Consider the following 15,596-nt stretch of genomic DNA (forward strand, 5'->3'; position numbering starts at 1 on the left):
TACATATTTTTATATTGGGTAATCATTAGCAAAATATTATAGCTATAGGTTTTTTAATTTTTAAAATTTTTAAAAGATTTTATTTATCCATTTGAGAGAGCATGCGCACAAGAGGCGGGGAGGGGTAGAGGGAGAGTAAGGAGTGAGAAGTAGACTGCCCCCCTGAGTAGGGAGCCTGATGCAGAGCTGGATCCCAGAACCCTGAAATCATGACCTGAGTTGAAGGCAGACACCCAACCCACTGAGCCACCCAGGCACTTGTAGCTATACTTATATTTAATAGTTTTGTTTTTTAACTTTTATATTAGAGTTGAAAGTGATGTGCACACCATCAGTACAGTATTAGTCTGTATTTGAGTATATACTTGCCTTTGTCGGTGAGTGTTACAATTTTACATGTTTCCATGTTATTAATTAGTATCCTTTGATTTCAGTTTGAAGAACTCTCTTTAACAATTCTTGTAAGGCAGATGTGGTAGTGAGTAACTCCCTCAGCTTTTGTTTGGGGAAGTCTTTATCTCTTGTTTGTGAAAATTTCTTTTTTAAAAAACTAATACTTTTTGTTTTTTAAAGATTTATTTATTTGATGAAGAGCGCACGTAGACAGAGTGGCAGGCAGAGGGAGAGGGAGAAGCAGGCTCGCTGATGAGCAGGAAGCCCAATGTCGGGCTCCATCCCAAGACCCTGGGATCATGACCTGAGCTGAAGGCAGACACTTAACCAACTAAGCCACCTGGATGCCCCAATACTTTATTTTTTTTTTTCTTTCTTTGAGCAGTTTTAAATTGTTAGAAAAACTGAGTGGAAAGTAGAGAGTTCCCATATACCCACTCTCATGAGCCTCCAGTTTTCTCTAGTATTGTTATCATTCATTAGTGTAGTATATTTGTTATGGTAGATGTGCCAATATTGATATATTGTTATTAACTATAAATTCCATAGTTTACAATAGGGGTTATTCTTTGTGTGGGTTGTGAAAATGTGTACGTATCCACCATTGCAGTATCATACCGAATAGTTTCACTGCCCTAAAAATACCCTATTTTCCACCTATTCATCTTTCTCTCTCTCCCCTGAACTCCTGTTGATCACTGATCTTCTTACTGTCTCCCTAGTTTTCTCTTTTCTAGAATGTCATATAGTTGAAATCATACAATGTGTAGCCTTTCAGATTGGCATTTTTCCATTAGCAGTATTTGTGTAAGTTTCCTTTATGTAAATTTCTTTTCATGGTTTGATAGCTTGTTTCTTTTTATTACTGTGTAATTATTTTGTTGTGTTGATGTATCACAGTTTATCCATTCATCTGTGGAAGAATGTCTTGCTTCCAGCTTTCGGTAATCATGAATAAAGTTATTATAAACGTTTGTGCAACTTTTTGTGTGGACCTAAGTTTTCAACTCATTTAGGTAAATTGCCTTCCTAACTTTTATACTTAGGCACACACATTTTTATATATCTGTAAAGCTTGTTTTTATTTAACTCTTTAATTTTAAGATACCGTAAACAGACCATATTTGTCCATTTTCTAAATGTATTTAATATTCTAATGAAAAAAGTGGATGTGGCTTACCATTCTTTTGTTATTGGTTAACACTTTTTTATTTTTTCTCCATAAAATAAAATGCTTTTGTGCATATAGATTTCCCCTTTTTATATTGCTTTAGTATATATTTCAAGGAGAAATTCCAAAGAGTTGGGTTATTAGGTCAAGGAGTCAAGGCCATTTTTTTTGGTAGTTCTTTATGTACTAGGACTGCGGATCCAGATCCTGTTCTGTGTACACTTGGAGATTTACTACAGTTTATATTGCTATCCAGAAAAGAGTAATACTGGTTATATGTATAATTCTGAGGTCTAACTTTTTTGTTTTTAAGCTTCTCAGTGGTTTCACTTAAGAAAGTGGTGATACTGTGTTCTTTTGAAAACGCAAGAAATTAATGTTTGTCATCTGGATCTTCTGTTCTTGATTACTTCAGAACTTTATGTAATAGTTTATTGAAGGCCTTAGATATAGTTTTGATATATGCTTAATTTCCTCTTATTATGATATAGTCTGAGTGTGCATTTAGTCTAGTTAAATAAGATTCTTTCACATATACTTCCTTTTATAGGCAGGGAAACAGGCTTTCCTTGAGACAGCATGCTCTTGGATATAGCCCTAAAGGTAATAATTAAACTCTTGAGACCCGCAGTAACTTCTTTTTTTGCAAGTTAACTATCAGTAGAATTACTGGATCAATTTTTTTTTCTTTTTTTTTTGTAGGTCATAAAATTGGACTTTTTGAAGGTATATTTCAAATACAGAAATTTCAAATACAGAAAATACATTTCTAGCTAAACCATGTACCCTTATTTTTGGTACAAAAAATTTGGTCAGCGTTACTGTGCATATTTTTGGCCTATTTTCATTTCTACTTAGGGCATCATGGCTGAATGGAGAAAGTGTGAAGGACCTGAGTTTGAATTCTGTACTACTTGCCAGCTTCGAGGCTTTGAGTTACCTGCTCACCCTGTTTGAGCCTCAGACTCCTCAGCTGTATGTAGAAGAGAGGTATTGTATCTTTGCAGTTGTTTTGAAGAATAAAGAATAAATGGGTACTTGACAGCATGTGTTTATATTAAATAACATGTATTTATTTCTGTTTGAAATTTTGGTCTCCTTTTGTTAGATATTCAGTATCTGAATACTTTTTCTTTCAGCACACTTTTTTAAAAAAAGATTTTATTTATTTATTTGACAGACAGAGATCACAAGTAGGCAGAGAGGCAGGCAGAGAGAGAGGAAGGGAAGCAGACTCCCCGCTGAGCAGAGAGCCCAATGTGGGGCTCGATCCCAGGACCCTGGGATCATGACCTGAGCTGAAGGAAGAGGCTTTAACCCACTGAGCCACCCAGGTGCCCCTCAGCACACTTCTTATAGTTCTTTTCATATTTCATAGTTCATAGTTCAGGTTTTTTTTTTTTTAAAGAGTGTTGTTATTAATTTGTCATGTAGAAAATATGTGTTTGTTATCAGACTTTAGGTTTTCTGCTGAATTGTCTTTCAAAACCAGTCAGTTCCTTCTAGAGTTGGTATGAAGTTGTCTTCATGGTGTTATTTATAATTTCCAAGTTTACCGTATAGAAAGATGGGTTATTAAAGAAATGCTGGAAAAGGAGTACACCTGTGAGTTGTTTATTAGTCTTCCTGTAATGGAAGAAACACAGTTTGTTATACAAACTGACCTTCCTTCCTTCTTTCTTTAAAGATTTTATTATTTATTTATTTGCCAGAGAGAGAGAGTGCGAGCGAGCACAAGCCGGGGAAGCAGCAGGCAGAGGGAGAACCAGGCTCCTCACTGAACAAGGAGTCCAGTGCAGGACTCACATGCTTAACAACTGAGCCACCCAGGCGTCCTAGACTTTTATTCACTTGGGAGCACATGTACCTAGGGTTGGTGGGATGTGGGGGTGGAGGGCTAGAAGGGAGAGGGAGAGAGAATCTTAAGTATGCTCCACGAGATCATAACCTGATCCAAAATCAAGAGTCAAATGCTTTAATTGACTGAGCCACTCAGGTGCCCCTACAAACTGCCTTTTTACTGACAGCATTACCCCTACTCTTTCTATAGTCTTACTTGGAATTGAGGATTTGGTCAGTGTCTTCTTAGAGTTGCCATATGTCAGATTCACTTTTTTTGTTTATTTTTTCTATTCAGGGGTGGAAGTAAAATCAATACTTGATTTTAATGTGTTATTCCCTTATGGTCACACCTTAGTAAGTTTTATTATTTTCTGTTTTATTTATAAATTGAATTTAATTTTTCATGTTGGGCCAAAAAAAGCTCTAATTCTGTCATTTCTTGTTTTAGAGAAAACCAGAACAACTCCTTTTTCCCTCCCCAGGGAGTTCATGTATATATATTTTCTAAGATTTTATTTATTTATTTGACAGCAATAGAGAGATAGAGCAGGAACATGAGCGGGGGCAGTGGGAGAGGGAAAGCAGGCTTCCTGCTGAGTAGGGAGCCTGATGTGGGGCTTGATCCCAGGACCTGAGCCTGAGCTGAAGGCAGACACTTAATGACTGAGCCACCTGGGTGCCCTGGGAATTTGTATTTTTGTTCCCTTTTATTTTGTAAAGAGTGTCTGGGAGAATTCCAGAGCCTAAAAGAATAAAATGCTAAATAAGTAAATATGTGAATTCTCAATCCTGGAGAAATCATCTAAGGTTGGTAGTTATGGCTGGTCCCTCGTTTCTCCCCAGGTGATGACCTTTTGGGGGTCAGTGAACTCTGCTACTCAAAACTATCTGGCAGCTTCATAGGCAGTTTATTAATGGAGTGGGTACAGTTAAGAGACATATTTTCTTCTGGTTGAATGATGAAGCCATTTTCATAGATATTTTTCTCTATTTTGATCTGGGACTAAATTTCTGTATTTATATTCTTTTGAAAAGCAAAGGAATACTTAAAAATGGAAATTAATAGTTTTAATAACAACAAAAAGTCCATCTTTGTTAAGTATATTTGGGGGCAGGTCACTTGAAAAAAATAGTTTTTGAGTGAGATATTCTCTTCAATGCAAGATTTCTTTTTTTTATACTGCCATAAAAATTCTTTTTAGGGGGATGACTTACATATAGGCTTTGGGGGACAGTAATAGAGTTGAAAGGGAAAACAAATTTAAAGATTTTATTTATTTGAGAGACACAGAATGAAAGAGTGTACAAGTTCATGGAGAGGGACAGAGGGAGAAGCATGCTTCCCGCTGAGCAGGGAGCCCAGTTGTAGCGCTTCATCCCAAGACCCTGGGATCATGACTTGAGCCACAGGCAGACACTTAACTGAGTCACCCAGGCGCCCCAGAGTTGAAAGGAAAAATCCTAAGTTAGAGAACATGAATTCCTTCAGAAGACATTTGAAAATTATTGTGTGTCAGGAAGTGTAACTTGGCTGTGGATTTTTTTTTTTTTTAAAGATTTTATTTATTTATTCGACATAGAGAGATCACAAGTAGGCAGAGAGGCAGGCAGAGAGAGAGAGAGAGAGAGAAGCAGGCTCCCTGCCAAGCAGAGAGCCCGATGCGGGACTCGATCCCAGGACCCTGAGATCGTGACCTGAGCCAAAGGCAGTGGCTTAACCCACTGAGCCACCCAGGCGCCCTTGGCTGTGGATTTAAAAGGTGATTAATGTGGGGCACCTGGGTGGTTCAGTGGGTTAAAGCCTCTGCCTTGTTGTGATTTCTCTCTGTCAAATAAATAAAATATTAAAAAAAAAAGGTGATTAAAGTGCTGCTCTCTGTTCTTACACTTCTGCTCATACTGTAGTGGGAACAGTAGGTAAGTAAGGAAACAGTGGGTTGCTGCAGATGAAACCGTGATATCACACAGAGGTAATTATCCTATCTTAGGATGCTTCCTGGAGGAGATGGGGATGGATACTTGACTGGAGTTCTCAAAAAGGAGAAAGTTAGTAAAATGAAAGTGGAGGTGGTTCCAGACTGCATGCAGCATGGAAGACACCTGGAGAGACGAGAGGGAGCTGAGTACATTGGGTAGTCTAAAATTTAGTGTACCTGAAGTGGCTTTCCGGTAAGGAGAAGATTGGTTGCTTTTTGTGCTACACTGAGGAGTTTTTACTTTATTCTGCAAGCTGTGAGCAGTCATTTTTTTTTTTTTATATTTTATTTTTATGTATTTGACAGAGAGACAGAGATCACAAGTAGGCAGAGAGGCAGGCAGAGAGAGAGCCCCGATGCGGGGCTCCATCCCAGGACCCTGAGATCATGACCCGAGCAGAAGGCAGAGGCTCAACCCACTGAGCCACCCAGGCACCCTAACTCTCACTCTTGAATGATGGAGCCAAGTATAAAGTTCTAGATGGATAGTCACTTTCCTTCAAAACTTGGAAGCTATTATTGTATTGTCTCCTCTACTGTTGCTGATGGGATGTTTGCCGTTGGTCTGGTGGTCTTTTTTTTTGCAGGTAATCTTTTATTTCTCTGAGTGATTTAGGGTTCTCTTGTTTTCTTTGGTCTTAGTACATAATTAATACATTTCTTGCATTCTCCTCCTCCTTTCTGGGTTTATTTCATTCCTTGCTGAAAGAAGGAAGATTATTAGTATTTATTTCAGTGGGGGCTTTTGAATAATAAATTTCTTAGCTTATCTGGAATGTCTTCATTTTTGCTCTCACTTTTTTTAAAAGATTTTATTTATTTCTTTGACAGAGATCACAAGTAGACAGATAGGCAGGCAGAGAGAGGGAAGCAGGCTCTCTGCTCAGCAGGAGCAGAGATGCGGGACTTGATCCCAGGACCCTGAGATCATGACCTGAGCTGAAGGCAGAAGCTTAACCTCCTGAGCTGCCCAGGTGCCCCTGTGAGCAGTCATTTTAAGATCTTAAGTAGGGGTGAGACATTACCTTGTTTTAACTTGAGCTAAATTAAATGATTTCAAAAATTACAAATATAAGTTTGTCTTGACATGGTGAAAGACTTGATGAAAATTTAAAGAATCAAAATCACACTCCACTATCTCAGTTCATTGCTTGTCTGCTGCAGGCTTTTATTTAGCTCAGGTGTTAGCAAACTTTTTTGGTCTCAGGGCTCCTTTATACTCTTAAATGTCAAGTACTTAATTCCATGTACAACCTTAATTCTCTTTTGACATGTTTCATAACATAGTTACAGGTTCCATGGATTAAGTGTAAACATCTTTGGTGGTGGGGGACATTATTCTGCTTTACCATCATAATTTACTTACCTCTTTTTAAAATGATTGATTGATCGATTGATTGAGCAAGGCGGAGGGAGACAGAATCCCAAGCAGACTCCACACTGGGCATGGAGTCTGATGAGGGGCTTGATCCCATACCTTGAGATCATGACTTGGGCTGGTATCAAGAGTTGGACACTTAACCGATTGAGCCACCCAGGTGCCCCTACTTATCTTACCTTTTAAAAAGAGAGGAATTTTTAGGCATAAGTTTCAGGTCTGACTTGGTTGCCAAACTTAATTCTTATCTCTAGATTGAAAATATTCTTTTGAATACATATCCATCTGTTTAACTTTTTCAAAAGGTAATTTAAGCCACTGTTTTCTGATATTCCAATAGCCATTTTCTTACTCGTGAGGATTCCTCTCTATGCCTTTTGTATTTTCCATTTACCTAAGCTTGAGAAGAGGCAAAAAAAAAAAGTTTTTTTAAAGAGTTAAAAAACAAAGGTTAACATGTTGTGGTCATTGTTTAATGCAGAGAAAGAAGGCATCTGAAAACAGTTACAGAATTGTGACCTTGGATGGTTTTAAAAACTTTGTTTTGGGTCACTTGTTTCATTTTAGAAAATCTTTATTAAACCAAAATCTAATGGTGTTATGTTTTCTTGTATCTTGTTTCTGATGCCTTCTGGCCACTCTCAAGTTAATAGGGGGATATGTCATCTGATCTGTCAATTTATATAATTTTTTTTTTCAATTTCCTTCATGGTGTGAGAAGAAATACAACTTAAGGAAGAATAGTGATTTTTTTTAGGTTTGGCAAAGAAAGAGTTCTTAAGGATAGAATAAACCCAAATTGTGACACCTTTTTGTTCTGCTATTTGCGTAGTTTTGTAGACGGAAATAGATGAACATACTTGTAGTCTAAGCATTGGGATGCTATATTAATCATTGCTCTGTAGGGGAAACCTGGAGATTTCCTCATCTGTAAAATGGATATAAATTTTCTGTTTTAGGGTAGGGTTGTGAAATGTAGTCTGCAGGCTTTTGCCTCTTCTTGTGTGGCTCATGAGCTAAGAATGGTTTTTACATTTTTGAATAGTTTTGAAAAGTTATTTTGTGACATATGAATGTAAATGATATGACACATAAATTTCAATGTCTACGAATAAAACTTCATTCATATACAGCCACACCCATTCACTTATGTATTGTCTAAGGCCAATTTTGCACCATAGTGTCAGAGTTAAGTAGCTGTACCAGATGCCTTTTATGGCCTGCAAAGTCTAAAATGTTTACTATCAGGACTTTTACAGAAAAAGTTTGTTGATCCTGCCTGAGGGTCCTGAACACTGACTAGTTCTTGTATGCTCTTGAAGCTGTTTCCCCAGATTGCTTATTAAGTGGTTAAAAATTAAATGGTCAACGACTATCAAAGGGCCATGATAATGTCTACTACTAGAGATAAACATTGATAGGTAATTTATTTTCATTTATTTCTGAAGAAATGTGCTACTATTGAAAGGCAGGTGTATTCATTTGCTAGGGGTTCCATAAAATACCACAGACCGGGTGGCTTATACAACAGAAATTTATTTTCCCACAATTGTGGAGGCTAGAGGCCCAACACCAAGGTGTTTGCAGTTTTGGTTTCTCCTGAGGTCTTTCTTCTTGGCTTGTAGACAGTTTTTTTATTGCTGTGTCCTCACATGGCTTTTTTCTATGCATGTGCATGTCTGGTGTCTTCCTCTTTTTATAAAAATACCAGTCGTATTTGATAAGGGCCCCACCATTATGAATTTAATTACCTCATTAATAGCTCTGTCATCAAATATAGTACTCAACATTCTAAAGTACTTGGAGTTAGGGCTTTAACATAAATTTTGGGAGACAGGTTCAGTCCATGACACCAAAGGATTTCTTTCTTTCTTTTTTTTTTTTTCTCTTAAGATTTTATTTTATTTATTTGACAGACAGAGATCGCAAGTAGGCAGAGAGGCAGGCAGAGAGAAAGGGGGAAGCAGGCTCCCCGCTTAGCAGAGAGCCTGACGTGGGGCTCGATCCCAGGACCCCGAGATCATGACCTGAGCCAAAGGCAGAGGCTTTAGCTCACTGAGCCACTCAGGTGCCCCAGGATTGCTTGATTGATTGATTGATTTCTTTCTAAGATTTAAAAAATTAATTTGAGAGGGTATGTGCACATGATGGGGGGGGTTGGGGACAGAGGGAGAGGGAGAAGCAGATTTCTGCTGAGTGGGGAGCCTGAAGTGGGGCTCAATCCTAGGATCCCAAGATCATGGCCTGAGCTGAAGGCAGATACTTAACCTACTCAGCTACCCAGATGACCCAGTACCAAGGAATTTCTAATGGAAGCTTTATTTAATCATCAGGTAAGATTTGAGGATGTACTACCTGACAGGCACTGTTAGAGATATGTGTGGTGAACAGGACAGATAAGGTTTGCATTTTTGGAACTGATGGTTTAGTGGGGAAAGATAGATAATAAAAAAGGAAACAAGTAAAAATATGATTTCAGGGGCTCCTGGGTGGCTTAAACGGTTAAGCATCTGCCTTTGGCACCTGCCTTCGGGGTCCTGGGATTGAGCCCCACATTGGGCTCCTTGCTTGGTGGGGAGCCTGTTTCTCCCTCTCCCTCTACTATTCCCCCGCTTGTGCTCTCTCACTCTCTGTCAAATAAAATAAAATGATTTCAGAGAGTGGTAAGTGCTATGAAGGAAATTAAACAGTGTAAAGTGCTATCAGTGACTGGTATGGAGGGTGGGTAATGCTGTGTTAGGTAAGGATGGTCGTTTAAGTGTTTTTGGAAAAGGTGACTTTAGGGACCAGGTCTTTTTCCAGGTCTTGATGACTATCAGGATTGGTATAGACAAGGATCAGAAGAAAAACTGAACAGGTTAGGGAGCTTTATGAGTTAAAATGCAGAGGTTGATAAGAACCAAATCATGAAGGGCCTTGTAGGGATTATGGAAAAGATTTTGGTTTTCTTTGGCACAAGGAATAAAATATACTGGAGGTATTTTAGCAGGGGTAATTGGTATGATTTTTCTATTTGAAAGAACACTTTGTATAGACTGCAGGTTTGAGAGTAGAAACAAGGAGACCCATTAGGGGATTATCAAAAGTATTCTTGGTCAGAGGTACCGTTAACCTGGCCAAAGAAGTGACAGAGAAAAGGAAAAGAAAAGAATTTGAGAGGTGTTTTGGAGGTAAAATCTGTAGCATTTGCTAATGTGTTGGATATAGGAATTTGGGATAAGGGAGAAATATCTTTAGCAATAATGTGTGATAATGTCTGCTAAGGCTAGTAAATCTGTGTATTTAGCAAATTGATTGCTGTATCAGCAAGTTGGAGAATATAACTTTGAAAGTTAAAGCCTTAAATCATTAAGTAGGAAAACATAAGGCAAAATACACAGTGGTTTGGTTTAATTCAGTGTCCCAGCTGACAGGGTTACAACTATTTGAAAACATGTAGGGAATTCATAGTTTGCCAGAAAGTGTGCCTTTGGGACAAATAACTTGTCTGGAACTAAAAAGCCCTGGACACTCTTACAAAAAAATAAATGTCAGGTTTGATGGAATGACTATGAATGCCATTAAGTGATTTTCTTTAGAGCTAGAGCTCTTTATTGCAAGGTAAATGTTTTTAAAGTCGAGCAGCCCTTAGGTGAAAGTTGGTATGATATGTTAACATAATGTTAGGTAAAGATGAACTACGTAGATGAACTAGGTGAAGACTGCCTTTTTGGGAATTTAAACATTCTCTACCAAGAATTTGAACTCAGTGGGGGAGTCAGAGTTGTGAGATCTGGATCTGATTTTTTTTTTCCCAAAAGACTTTATTTATTTATTTGACAGAGAGAGAGATTACAAGTATGCAGAGAGGCAGGCAGAGAGAGAGGGGGAAGCAGGCTTCCTGCTGAGCAGGGAGCCCAGTGCAGGGCTTGATCCCAGGACAGTGAGATCATGACCTGAGCTGAAGGCAGAGGCTCAACTCACTAAGCCACCCACGTTCCCCTGGATCTGATTTTTGCTATATATTTTTGTGGTTAGATCTCACCGCTGAGGCTCAGGTCCTCTGTCCTTAAGATAGGCATCTAATGGAACCATTCAGGGACATAGTAATTCAGAAATCTGAAAAATAGAATGTACAAAAGTAAGGCTAATATAATAATAGCAACTTTCTTTATTTCAAGATGACCAAGTTTTGTTTTCCTTTCCTTGTGAAGAGTTAGAAATTAAAGGATTTAGTAGCGTTACTTTCTTATTTAGGGAGAATATAGCAATTGTAAAGGCATTTGCAAAGTACAGCTCTTTGAGAATCACTTAAAAAACTTGCTTGTGGAAAGAGATTTTATGTATGTATTTGAGAGAGAGAGATAGCAAGAGAGAGTACAAGCAAAGGGGGGGGGGGGGCGGGGAGAGGGAGGAGAGCCTGCACAGAACTTGATCATGATCCTGATCATGACCCGAGCTGAAGGCAGAGGCTTAACCAACTGAGCCACCCAGGTGTGCCAGAAAGAAATTATATTATGACAGTCCAAAGTTTGTCAGATGGCATTTGCAAACAGTAGCTCATATTCTGTGAGACATGTAACTCAGCTATCCACATACTGTTGATATGAGTTATTTTGAAATGTTAAAACTAAAAATCATTTTCAGTGATTTGTCTCTATAGAGGTCTGACTTAAGAGAGCTGTATGGATAAACAGGCTATACTGTATACAAGAATTATATAAAATAGTTTAACTCCTTTATTACATTAAAATGTGACTTTGGAGTTGTCATTTTATGATCAGTCTTTTAATTATGTCATTGTGTATATATGAGGGATGAGACCATCATATTTCATGTAAAATCAATGTAAAAATATGTAAAAATGTAAAATACCACATCAACAGAATGAAGGAATAAAACATGCACATCACAAATGATGCAGAAAAAGCATCTGACAAAATTCAGTGCCCTTTCGTGATAAAAACACTCGGTAAAATAGGAACAGAAGGAAACCTTCATAGAAGTCATATGGAAAAAAAAAGCCACAGCAAACATCATACTCAATAGTAAAGACTGCAAACTCTTCCTCTAAGATCAGAATTTTGTACTTAATATATCTGTTCTAAGATAAATTTAATAAATTTAAAGATTAACAAATAATGAAATTAATCCCTAGCCCTGAATATAGTGTTTTATTACCAAAAGCATTAAGTATAAGCACCTTTTAAAAATTTCCAAGGATTTGGAACAGAACAAGAAATTAAGTATTCCTTTCTGTATTTCAATACAGTGTTCTTTTTTATCTTTTTTTTTTTTAATTTTACTTATTTGTTCATGAGAGACAGAGGGAGAAGTAGAGGCAGATGGAGAAGCAAGCTCCCCGGGAAGCAGGGAGCCAGATGCGGGACTGGATTCCAGGACCACGGGATCATGATCTGAGCTGAAGGCAGATGCTCAATTGACTGAGCCACCCAGGCACCCCATCCTTCTTTATCTCTTAAAATCTTTTTTTGATGTAAAGTCTGTTCTGTCTAGTATCAGTACAGCCATTCCTGCACTCTATTGGTTGGTATTTGTGTGAAATATCTTTTCTTATCCTTTCACCTTCAGTGTGTTTGTGCTATTTTCTATATGCCCAGTAGCTTTTTTTGTTCCTTCCTGCATTCCTGTTTGTTGATTAACAACAGCAAAAACATGCAGTGATTTGCAGTGCATTGTTTAAATTCCGTAATGTTGGGGATGCTGGGGTGTCTTAGTCAGTTAGGTGGCTGCCTTTGGCTCAGGTCATGACCCCAGGGTCCTGGGATCAAGTTCTGCATTGGGCTTCTTGCTCAGTGGGGAGTCTGTTTCTCTCTCTGCCTGCAGCTTGACCGGCTTGTATTCCTCTCTCTGACAAATAAGTAAGTAAAACCTTTAAAAAAAAAGTTGCAGTACTATAACAGTACTAGCTGTTAAACTAACAATAGTTTTTTCCTTTAAATGTATTAGTTTCTTGGGACATGGGTGGCTCAGTGGGTTGGGCATCTGGCTCTTGATTTTGGCTCAGGTCATGATCCTTGGGGTCCTGGGATTGAGCCCTGCACTAGGCTCCATGCTCAGTGGGGAGTCTCCTTGCGCATTCTCTCCCTCTCTCTTTGTCCCTCGCACTCACAAGCATGTGCGCTCTCTCTCTCTCTCTCTCAAATAAATCAACCTTAAAAGAATGTATTAGTCTCTTAAATCACATAGAAAATGAATAGTTACAAACCATTTATAATTATTCTTTATTTCTCTGTATAGTTTCAGAGTATTGTCTTGTTCCTTTTAATTTCAGCTTGTAGAATTCCCTCGAGTATTTCTAGTGATCACAGACCCTTTCAGCTTTGTTTATTTGTAAATGTCTTGATTTCTCCCTCACTTCTAGAGGGTAGTTTTGCTGGATGTAGGATTATAGGTTGTCAGTTTTTAAGAGGAGGTAATTAAGGAGGTAATTAAGAGGACATGACCAGTGGCTGACCTGTATGCTGAACCTGGGCATTTGGAGGTTTCTTACCCCTTCTTATGTCCTTACACTCTTCATGGTTTCTGGAAGACCTTTGAGGGTCTCTTCATTTTACTACTACTTTTCTTTCTGTCTTTTGTTTTGCATAAGGTCTTATTTATATCCAAGTTTGCTTATTTTTTGTTCTGCATTCTGTTATGCCCATCTAATGACTTTTAAGTTATTATACTTTTTAATGCCATAATTTCTGTTGGATTTTTTTTTCTAATTTGTCTCTGTTGATATTTTCTGATGTGACATTGTTAAGTTTTTATTTACTTATTTAAGTAATCTCTACACCCAGTGTCAGGCTCAAACTCATGACCCATGAGATCAAGAGTCAGGTGCTCCTCCAACTGAGCTCCCTGTGATGTGACTTTGTTATTGTGCCTTCCTTCACTTCTTTAGTCATAGTTTCCTTTAGTTGTATGAACATATTTATAATGACTACATTATAGTCTTTATTTCATAAATCTGACATCTAGTCTCTTTCACAGATGTTTTCTGTTGTCTATTTTTTTTCCCCTTGTGTCGTGATGAGAACTTTGGAGACTTACTCTTTTACCTTTTCCTTGTGTTGAGAACTTTGAAGATTAACCCTTTTAGCAACTCTCAAAGATACAATACAGTTTTTTTTTTTTTAAGATTTTATTTATTTATTTGACAGACAAAGATAAGTAGGCAGAGAGGCAGGCAGAGAGAGGAGGAAGCAGGCTCTCCACGGAGCAGAGCCCGACGCGGGGCTCGATCCCAGGGCCCTGGGATCATGACCTGCGCCAAAGGCAGTGGCTCTAACCCACTGAGCCACCCAGGCGCCCCCGATACAATACAGTTTTATTAACTGTAGTCAATATCTGTACATTATATCCCCAGGACTGTACCTTTTGATCACGTTTGTTACCCATTTTTTTTTCTCTTTCTTCCCCATTAGTGGATATACTTTCTGTTTCTTTGTATTCCTCCTAACTTTTTATTGGATACTGACCTTTTAGATAATGTAGCAACTCTAGGTACTGGACCCCCTCTTCTAGTGTTTGCTCTTTGCTTGTTAACTTGCCATGTTAACGGATTGGTGATGGGTTGCTTTAGTTCTAGTCTTTCCCCATTAGTGTTCAGCTTCTGATATTGTTTCTCAGGGAGGTATAATTTTGGATATGTCCACAGTTATCCAAGATGATAATCTAAGGTGATAAGAGTTGGGTTCTCTTTTTTCTGTTTCCCTGACTATACTCAGTGTTATGCCCAAATAATGGGTCCGTGATTAAAGGAGCGAGACTGATATAAGGCGAAAGTCAAGCAAAGCTTTATTTCGCGCCAAGCATCAAGAATCTAACTGAACGTTCGGGCCGCACCTGTTACAAGAGAGGGCGACCCTTCTCTGGTTCACAGACTAGCTTTTAAGGGCAAAGGCCATGCGGTCGGGCCTGGCCACGCAAAGGTGGCCAATGAAATTGTAACACACACAGGAAACTCCACAGTGATGCTAGGTGACCAATTGAATTACAATTTACCCTAGTAGACATTAGAACCAGCCTGTTACACCTTGATTAGGATTGGCGCCAAAAAGACTCCCAGAGGGCGGGGGTCCCTACTCCTTGGTAACCAGGGAGACAGTATGCAAACCCCCACTGATCAGATGTCTCCACCTGGCCTGACCCCCCCTGGTATCTGGGCTTTGTTACCTGGAGCTGGTTTCCGGAACTTGTCTCCAAGTAAATCTCCTGGGGGAAGGGGAGCAGGGACAGTTTCTAAATAGGTCCTTACACTCAGCGGTTAAAAACTTCATTAATTGCCAGCTAATTGCCTTAATGATTTTAAGAATGCCCTGGACTATAATGATTCTGCAGACTAATCCCATCAAATTCCAGCTCCTTTGAAGGAATGGTTTCTGGGTTTTAGTTAATTTTTGTTAGACACCGGGAGAACTCCTCCCAGTTATCTTATTCCCTCCTTGTCTTTTGCAAACTAACCTGCCTAGAGTTTGGTTTTTTCTTTTCCTATTTTTGGAGGCAGGGGGTTGCAGAGGGAGAGGAGAGAGAATTATCTTAAGCAGGCTCCATGCCCAGTGCAAAGTCTGAGGTGGGGCTGAATCTACAACCCTAAAATCATTCCCTGAGCTGAAATGAAGAATTCTACGCTTACGACGCCTCCATGGGTCAGTCAGTTAAGCATCTGCCTTCAGCTCAGGTTATGATCCCAGAGTCCCGAGATCGAGTCCCATACAGGGCATATTTGCATATCTTGCTCAGCTGGGGGAGCCTGTGCCTCTCCCCTGCTGTGTGCCCCCCTTCTGACAAATAAATAAAATCATTAAAAAAAAAAAAGTTGCGTGACTGACAGAGCCACCCAGGTACT

The 15,596-nt window shown here is 38.8% G+C and overlaps 1 protein-coding gene across 5 annotated transcripts in view; it reads left to right on the forward strand.

The window, feature by feature from the left end:
* Nucleotides 1-15,596, forward strand: part of ADIPOR2 (adiponectin receptor 2) — a 93,969-nt gene that overhangs the window by 27,114 nt on the left and 51,259 nt on the right. For 2 of the 5 annotated variants that reach the window (XM_046011067.1, XM_046011070.1), the window contains exon 2: nucleotides 2,423-2,554. The exons of 2 other annotated variants lie outside the window; for them this stretch is intronic. The gene's annotated coding sequence lies outside the window, so the exon portion shown is untranslated. Of the gene's footprint in view, nucleotides 1-2,266; nucleotides 2,291-2,422; nucleotides 2,555-15,596 lie in introns of all 5 variants that reach the window. One more of the 5 variants, XM_046011069.1, reaches the window with a different exon arrangement.

Source organism: Meles meles, chromosome 7 (genome assembly GCF_922984935.1).
Source record: "Meles meles chromosome 7, mMelMel3.1 paternal haplotype, whole genome shotgun sequence".
Classification (NCBI taxonomy): domain Eukaryota; kingdom Metazoa; phylum Chordata; class Mammalia; order Carnivora; family Mustelidae; genus Meles; species Meles meles.